Here is an 8,873-nt window from a genome sequence, read left to right on the forward strand (position 1 = left end):
TTTTTTTTTTTTAATTTTTTAATTTTTTTTTTTTTGGTCTGCACATTCTAACAAGGAACCAGCCCGGGGCTGCCAAAGGTTCCTGGGGCACCCGATGAACCCCAGCAGCCAGAGCAGCACAGCGGTGGAAGAACTGGGGAGGGAAAAGACATGATTTCCAAAAAGTAAATTTCTGTGTATTCACGCCTAATCTTGAAAAGTTGTGTAAACAATTTTGTTCTATCTTCCCCCATCATATGCACAATTTTTTTTGGTCAAGTCCAAACGTAATTTGAAGTGAGATAGGTAGTTTCTCTTCCACACCGCCTTGCGGTGGCCATGAGCTCGGACCCTAGAAGCACCGTCCCCCGAGCCAGGAGAGTACCAAGGATGAGCACCGCTCCCGCCCAGCCTCTCAGTTGGCGATTTTCTCAATCTCATCCAAGTCATCTGTGTCCAGTCTTTCTATCTTCTTATTAAAGTGCTCCTGGATCCTGCTGAGGATGTTCATGCTGTGCTTGCTGTCCACCATGTTCACGGTCAGGCCCCTCTTGCCAAAGCGGCCGGTGCGCCCGATCCAGTGCAGGTAGGTCTCGTCTGGGTTCCTGTCCTTGTCCATGGGCAGGTCAAAGTTGATGACGACAGATACTTGTTCCACATCGATACCACGGGCACACATGTTGGTGGTGACCAGAACCTTCTCCTTGCCCTCCCGGAAGCGCTCGATCACCGCTGCTCTCTGCTCCACCACCATCTCACCACTCAGCAGAGCCACCTGGTGGCCTTCTCTCGAGAGCTCAGCTGCCAACCAACTAGCGGTCTTGCGGGTGTGGCAAAAAATGATGGCCTGGGCGATGGTGATGGCCCCGTACAGGTTACACAGGGCCTGGAACTTCTCCTCTCTGTTGTTGCACAGGACGTAATACTGCTTGATGGTGACCAGCATCTCCTCCTCACGCTTCAGTTTGATGATGTTCGGCTCCGGGACCACTTTCTGGGCAAAATTCCACACGGAATCTTCAAAGGTGGCAGAGAAAAGCAGCATCTGGCAGTTTCTGGGCAGCATCCTCTGGATGCGGATGCTCTGGTCTTGGTAACCCTGGGTTGCTATCATCACGTCAGCCTCGTCCAGGACAAACACCTTGATCTTATTGGGGTTGATGAACCTGAGCTTGGCGCACCAGTCCAGGACGGTCCCCGGGGTGCCAATGACAATCTGCTCACTGATCTTCTGACCTCGTTCCAATTTATTGCCTCGAACAGCATAAGCCAGCTTCAGTTCAGGGTAAAACTTGCCCATCTGTTCAATCACTTTTCCTGTTTGAAGGGAGAGCTCGTAGGTGGGGGAGAGGCATAGACACTGAGGGTACCTGTTTGTGGGTTCCACGTGGCTGAGCATGGCCAACACAAAGGCAGCAGTTTTGCCAGTACCCGACTGAGACTGTGCGATCAGGTTCTGCGGGGGTTCAGCCAGCATCAAAGGCAGTGCGTTCTCCTGTAACTCGGAGGGATGGTTTAGCCCATGGCATAGCCTCCCTGCAGAAGCTGTGGTTTCAGCCGGAGCTCTTCGAAAGACTTCACCGAGTAGAGGGGGGAGTTGGGATCCCGCTGCAGGACTTCCACTTGGTTTGTGTTATCCACGAGGTTGCTCCTGATCAGCTTGTTGAGTAAAGACTGGGCGGCTCTGTCTTCTTTCTCTTCTTCATCTGTCTTCTCCGCATTAGCATTTGTCTTGACAACAGCACCGTTGGCATCTGGTTTGACTGTCTCTTCTTTAAGATGTAAATTGCTCAAGTCCTTCACGGGCAGGGTGAGCGCAAAGCGCCCTAGGGAGGGGCCTTGGATGCGGCCAGCAGGGCTGGCCATCGCGGCTCAGCCGAGGTTTGAATTTCTTCTTCAGTTCCTTGAACTTAAGAAATGCTGAGTGAGTTCTGCCCTTTTGATTTTCTGATTCCAATTCCTTGCACATTTCATTGTAATATTTTACTCTGTCATCCCATGCTGCCTTTGAACTCTTCTATTCAACTCTTTAGTATCTTGAGTTCTTCCTTGTGCTTTGGCTTCTCTGCGCTTCAGTGCAATATTCAGGTTGAGGAGAGGGGGTAGAAAGAAATCTTCACAGGCGGAAAAGCCAGACAGCTCAAGGGGCCTTAAAACCCCCCTTCCACTTCACAGGTAACCCTGAAGTCCACAAGACCATGCGGGATCCGTTCTCAGGTTGTGTAGAAGGGGCAGAAGGACTTGGGATATACCCTGAGAAAATGAGAACTGAGGCACAAACTGAGATTTGTACATCATTGTTCATAGCAGCATTATTCACCATTGCAAGAACATGGAAACAGCCCAAAAGTCCAACCACAAACTAATGGATTGAGAAATTATGGTACATTCACACAATGGAATACTATGCAGTACACAGGAACAATGATTTTGTAAATATCACCTAACTTGGGAGGAACTGGATAGCATTATGCTGAGTGAACTAACTCAGTTTCACAAGGATAAATATTGTATAAAATCATTATTGTAGAATGAGTATAAGGATCCAAGAAGGTGAAAGAGATTGGAAGCAGAGGGATGTGGATGTGCAGGTGGAGGGGGAGATTAATCATGGGGTTGTACAATTTGATGGGTGGGTGAAGGAAATTTAACGAATTTGTTCTTGAAAATAGTGTATTCAAATTTTGTAAATGAACTAGTAGAAATATTTTTTAAAAGGCACATGGAAAGTAAAGATAAAACAATCATCATAAAACAAACAGCAACAACAACAAAAAGAAACAGTAGGTAGAAGTGAGAATTTTCCAGGTTAGGAATATAACACAAATGGGAAGGCACATGGCATATGTTGTTGTTGTTGTTATGTGCCATCAAGTCGCTTGCAACTCATAGCGACCCTATGTACAAGAGCCCTAAATGCCTTTCTATCCTCTGCCAATCTCGCCATCTCAAACACACTCATTCCCACCACTCCACTCACAGAATCGATCCATCTCATCGAGGGTCTTCCTTTCCTGCGCCATGCCTCCACTCTGCCAAATATGATGTTCCTCTCCAAGGACCAGTCCCTCCTTGCAACATGCCCAAAATATGTCAGACGAAGCTTCAGAATACTTGACTCCAAGGAGAATTCTGGCTTCACCCTCTCCAGGACAAACCTGTTTGTTCTCCTAGCAGTCCATGGTATATTCAACACTCTTCTCTAGCACCACAGCTCAAAGGCATCAATTCTCTTTCTATCATCCCTAGTCACTGTCCAACTTTCCAATGCATAGCATGTAATTGCGAAGACTATAGTCCGGATCAGGCACACCTTAGTCTCCAGCCTGATGCCATTGCTCTTCAGTACTCTTGAGAGGTCTCTCACAGCTGACTTCCCAATGCAATTCGTCTCTGGATTTCCTGGCTGCTGGTACCAAGAGTGTTGACTGTGGAACCAAGTAAACTAAAACCGTTAACTATCTCTCAATCTCTTCACCATCCATACTGATGCTGCCAATTGGCCCAGTGGTGAGAATCTTTGTTTTCTTGATGTTGAACTTCAATCCGTACTGAAAGCTGTGGTCCTTGACCTTCTGCAGCAAGTGCTTCACGTCCTCCTCAGTTTCAGCAAGCAGGGTTGTGTCATCCGCATAACACAGGTTGTTGATGTTTCTTCCACTGATCCTAATGCCACATTTCTCTTCATACAGCCCAGCGTCTCGGATGATTTGTTCTGCATAACGTATACCTAATTCACACAAGACAGGATCTGAGACCGCCCTATAATCTTCTTAATTAGGTAATGCTCATTCTCCCAGAAGTCCAATCGTCTTCCTTACCATCATTCTTTCAGGCCAGGACATTCAGTCCCAACCCTGCCTAGGGACCTCAGCTTCAGGAGCTCAGCATTGGGAAGCACACAGATTCCCACAAGACAGGATCTGAGACCACTCTATAATCTTCTTAATCAGGTAATGCACCTTCTAGCAGAAGTTCATCAGCTTCCTTAGCATTAGCCTTCTGGGCTAGGATAATCATTACCAACTCTGTGTTGGAAACTCAGTGTAGGGAACAGTATAGATTCACACAAGACAGGATCTCAGACCACCCTATAATCATCTTAATCAGGTAACACCCATTCTCCCAGAAGTCTGCTGGGTTCCTTAACTTCAGGCTTTCAGGCCAGGACATTCAGTTCCAAGCCTACATCAGGAACTGTGTCCGGAAACAACATAGATTCACACAAGATAGGGAACTCAGCACCACCATATCAGACCTAGAAGAGCCCTATCCAGATCTTAGAAAATGCAGAAATCTTTCCTGAACCTGGTACGTGGGATGTGGAGAGACAAGTAGCAGTGTGTGGTGCAAGATATCAGAGAAATGTCTTGTGAACTAAGCTATCATATCAAGAGGTGGCTGGGAAAGGGAGGGCTTAACCAGAGAGGCAGGAGTGCAAGGAGTGGTGCTGTAGCTGAGAAAGGGAACAGACAAGACACACATGCTTGGGGAGGGGGCACGAATAGTGAATATTTTGGTAATTTCTGTAAAAGAAGTGTCTTTCATCTGCTCAGTAAAATGCTTGGTCTGTCAGATATTGTTCTAAAACTAAGCGTCCAAATTAAGACAAACTAGGAAGAATGATTGGCCATTCACTTCTGAAATGTAACAGGCCTTCAAAAGTCCTGTGAACACTTAGACTAGGAGAGCACACTTAGACTAGACTAACAGATTTGGCAACTGAGCCTAAGCCCTCAAATTTGGAAACACAAAGGAGGAACAGATGTAAGACAAACTAAGGATGACAAAAGAAGAATCTATGCCTGAGTTATGGTGCTGGAGAAGAGTACTGAATAAACCATGGACACCCAGGAAAACAAATAGGTGTGTCTCGGAGAGACTAAAACCAAGTTTTTCCTTGGAGGCAAGGATTTTAAAGCTCCATCTCATATACCTTGGACAGGAGGGACCAGTCCTTGGAGAAGGACCCTATGAATCATCAGTCTAGAAAATGAAGGGAAAAAAAAATCCAGAATGAGTTCTTAATCTTTGTACCTCTGGCTCAAAGTTGTGTTTTCAGATCAACAGATAACTCCATTTTTATGACTAGATTTTTCACATTATATGAATGATGCTAAAATAAAGAGACATATTGCACTGGAAAAATCTGCAGTTAGGGTCCTTTCCAAATTATTGAGTAGTAGTGATGTTGGTTTGAAGACTAAGGTGTGTTTGTTTAAGGCCATGGTTTTCCAATTACTTGCTCTGCATCTGAGAGCTAGACAATGAATAATGATGACAAAAACCAACTGATGCCTTTCAGCTGTGGTGTTGGAGAAGAGAACTGAACATCCCATGGATGGCCAAAAGAACAAACAGCTATGTCTTAGAGAGAGTGCAGCCGGAATGTTCTTTGGAGGCAAGAATGATGAGGCTTCGCCTCACATACTTTGGGCATGTTGCTAGGAGGTGCTATTCCTTAGGAAAGGACATGATGCTGGGAAGGGTGTAAGGCCGGCAAAGGAGAGGAAGACCCTCAACCAGGTGGATTAACACAGTGACTACTGCAATGGGCCCTTGTGTGTCAGGTAGTGTGAGGATGGCGCAGGATAGAACAGGGTTCAGATCTTTTGTTCATAGGGTCACTATGAGTCTTACTCGACTCGTTGGCACCTAACAACAACAGACCTGGTGAAACTCCTGTATGGTGATAGAAATCAAGTCAGTGGTTGCTTATGCCAATGGGTAGTTGGGTCTTGATTTGAAAAGGAACAGGAAGTTAATGTTTGTAGTTTATGGACACAATTCACATCCTATGAGGATGGTTGGTGATGGTAACAGAGTGTAAAATTTCAATTCTTTCAGTTTAGTGTCTCAATTTCACATCAATTAGAAATATAAAACCAGTAAGGAAGCTAGAAAGGATGAGCACTGCAAATTCATGGGGACATGTATATTTGAGTATTTACATTCCCCCACCCCAGCACTCCTGCCACCCCTCTGATGGTTCAGGCTGGCAGGTGCAGGTGGATTCCGGTGGAATGGTAGGGGTTCTGTGGGATGTACTGTGGTTGGAGTTGCACAGTGACTAGGCGACTGTGCAGTGACAATCGTGGATATGTTGCATCACTCTGTGGATAAAGGCTTTTGACTGTCCATTTGTTGCCATCACTCAGTGATTATGACTCTGCTGCCTGATAACCTAGGAACACACTTCATGCCTTATGAATTCTAATGGGAGAAGGGGGTGTGTCCTCTTGTTTTCAGCTTCCTTGTAAGCGTCTTGTTTCTCCTCAGACTAGTGCTTTTCATTCAGACTTGAACTTACAAAAGAAGAGAAAAGGAGCTTGCAGACACCTTAACTGGACTGATTCAGGAGAAGTGTCAGCTTCTTGATAAGCTGATAAGTGATGTTCAGGAGGATGCAGAGATGGAGTTAACTGTGAAGAACATACAATTGAAGATAAAGTCTTTGAAGATGAATAGATTTGAGGACCTCCAACAACAGGAGATAAGAATGAGAGCAGTGCTGACAGAACTCCATCAGGACCTGAAGGACGAGCGTGTCAATCTCAGCAAGAAATTTGCAGAGACAAAGACCCTCGAGTTCCTAGAGGAGGTGCAGACCCTGAAGTCTTGGGAGGAGGTGCAGAGAGTCCTCAGAGCCCTGGGAAGGTCGGTTAAGCTGGAGCGTGTCCCTGACTCAATCCCTGAAGGCCCTTCCCCAGCACTATGCCCAAGTCCTTAGGGAACTGCTCCTTCCCTTACACTTGGCCTCCTGAGCTGCAGGGTGTCTCATCCTCAAGTCTGACCACTACAGAGGACATGGGGAAGCTCCAAAGTCTGGAACACTCCACCTTCACTCCTAAACTTAAGGCTCCTCGATGGTCAACAGATGAGTCAAGAGTGTGGACCCTTTTCTCCTCACAGAAGAAAAGTCATCTCTGTCAAGTGTCAGGAGCTATACTTTACCCACATGGAAAGAACCCACCCCATTTTTAAAATAAAACTTAGTTATCTGTTAAATAGAAAGTATTGCATAGATAGTGACTTTTGCTTCCTGCTTTATTATTCTGTATGTATGTTGTAGAGAGAAAATTAGGCAAGCTTCTCCCATTAGGATTTACACCCTTAGAAACCCTCTGGAGAATTTGTTAGTCAGAATTTACTTGATGGCATTTAGCCTGATTTGTTTTGGAAGACTTTAAAATTTGAAAAACACGCTTTTGTTATCGTTAGGTGCCATCCAGTCAAATGCAACTCACAGAGTCCCTGTGAACTAATGATCTGAACCTATCCTGCGCCATCCTCACCTTTCCTGACAAGAACCCAATGCAGCAGTCACCATTTCAATCCACCTGGTTGAGGGTCTTCCTCTCCTTTGCTGACCCTCCACCGTTCCCAGCATCATGTCCTTTTTCAAGGAATAGCACCTCCTAGCAACATGTCCAAAGGATGTGAGGTGAAGCCTCATCATTCTCGCCTCCAAAGAACACTCTGGTTGCATCCTCTCCAAGACATTTGTTCAATCTCTTGGCCACCAATGGGATGCTCAGTACTCTTCTCCAGCACCACAGCTCAAAGGTATCAATTCTTATCCTATCATCTTTATTCCTGATCCAGCTCTCAGATGCATAGCAAGAATTCAGAAAGACTATGGCCTGAATCAGATGCACTTTAGTCCTCAAACTGACATAATTATTCCTTAATAATTTGGAGAGGTCCCTAACTGCAGACTTTCCCAGTGCAATGTGTCTCCTTATTTTCTGCTGGTACCATGGGCATTAATTGTGGACCCAAGCAAGATGAAGCTGTTGACAGTTTCAATATCTTCTCCATCCATCATGATGTGATGTCTATTAGTCCAGTGGTAAGAATCTTTGTTTACCTGAATTGAGATGTAATCTGTACCAAAGAATGCATTCCTTTTTCTTCTTCAACAAGTGCTTTGAGTCCTCTTGACTTTCAGCAAGCAAGGTTGAGTCATCTCCTTAACACAGGTTATTGATGATTCTCTCTTCAATCCTGATGCCACAATGCTCCTCATAGAGTTCAGCTTCTCAAATAATTTGCTCAGCATACAGACTGAATAGGCATGGAAAGAATACAACCCTGGCACAATCCCTCCCCAGTCCCAAGCCATGCAATGCTCCCCTGCTTCATTTGCACAACAGTCAAGGTACAGGTTCCACATGACCATAATCAAGTACTCTGGGATTCCCATTATTCTCAATGTCAGCCACAACTTGTTATGATCCACACAGTCAAATGCCTTTCCATAGCCAATAAAGCACAAATAGACATTCTTCTGGTTTTCCTTCCTTTCAGTCAGAATCCATCTGACATCAGCAATGGTATCTCTAGTGCCACGGCCTCTCCTAAATCCTCCTTAAACTTCTGGTATTTCCCTATGTATTGTTCCAGCCGTTTGCTATCAATTATATTATTCAATAGTTTCCACACTCAGTTGGATCACCTTTCTTGGGAAGGGGAACAAATATGGATCTCTTCCAATCTGTTGGCCAGACAGCTGTCCTCCAAACTTTCTGGCATAGATGAGTGAGTGCATCCAAGGCGCATCGGTTAATTGAAACAAGTCAATTGGTATCCTGTTGATTACTAGGACTTAATTTTTTTGTCAGTGTCTTCAATGCTTCCTCCTTCATTACCATTGGCTCCTATTCATATGGTACTTTCTGAAATTTTTCAGTGTCAATCAATTCTTGCTGGCACAATGATTCTGTGTATTCTCTCCATCTTCTTTTGATGTTTTCTGAGTCATTCAATATATTGTTCATAGCATCTTTCAATATTGTGATACAAGGCTTTTTTGTGTTTTTCAGTTCTTTCACCTTGATAAATGCAGAGTGAGGTCTTCCCTTTTATACAAGGCTTTTTTGTGTTTTTCAGTT

At 44.9% G+C, this 8,873-nt stretch overlaps 1 pseudogene; it reads right to left on the reverse strand.

Moving 5' to 3' along the window:
• Positions 1 to 394: 394 nt before the first annotated feature.
• Positions 395 to 1,845, reverse strand: LOC102864565 (annotated as a pseudogene).
• Positions 1,846 to 8,873: the final 7,028 nt, after the last annotated feature.

Source organism: Elephantulus edwardii, unplaced genomic scaffold (genome assembly GCF_000299155.1).
Source record: "Elephantulus edwardii isolate Elephantulus edwardi_28Jun2011 unplaced genomic scaffold, EleEdw1.0 scaffold00286, whole genome shotgun sequence".
Lineage (NCBI taxonomy): Eukaryota > Metazoa > Chordata > Mammalia > Macroscelidea > Macroscelididae > Elephantulus > Elephantulus edwardii.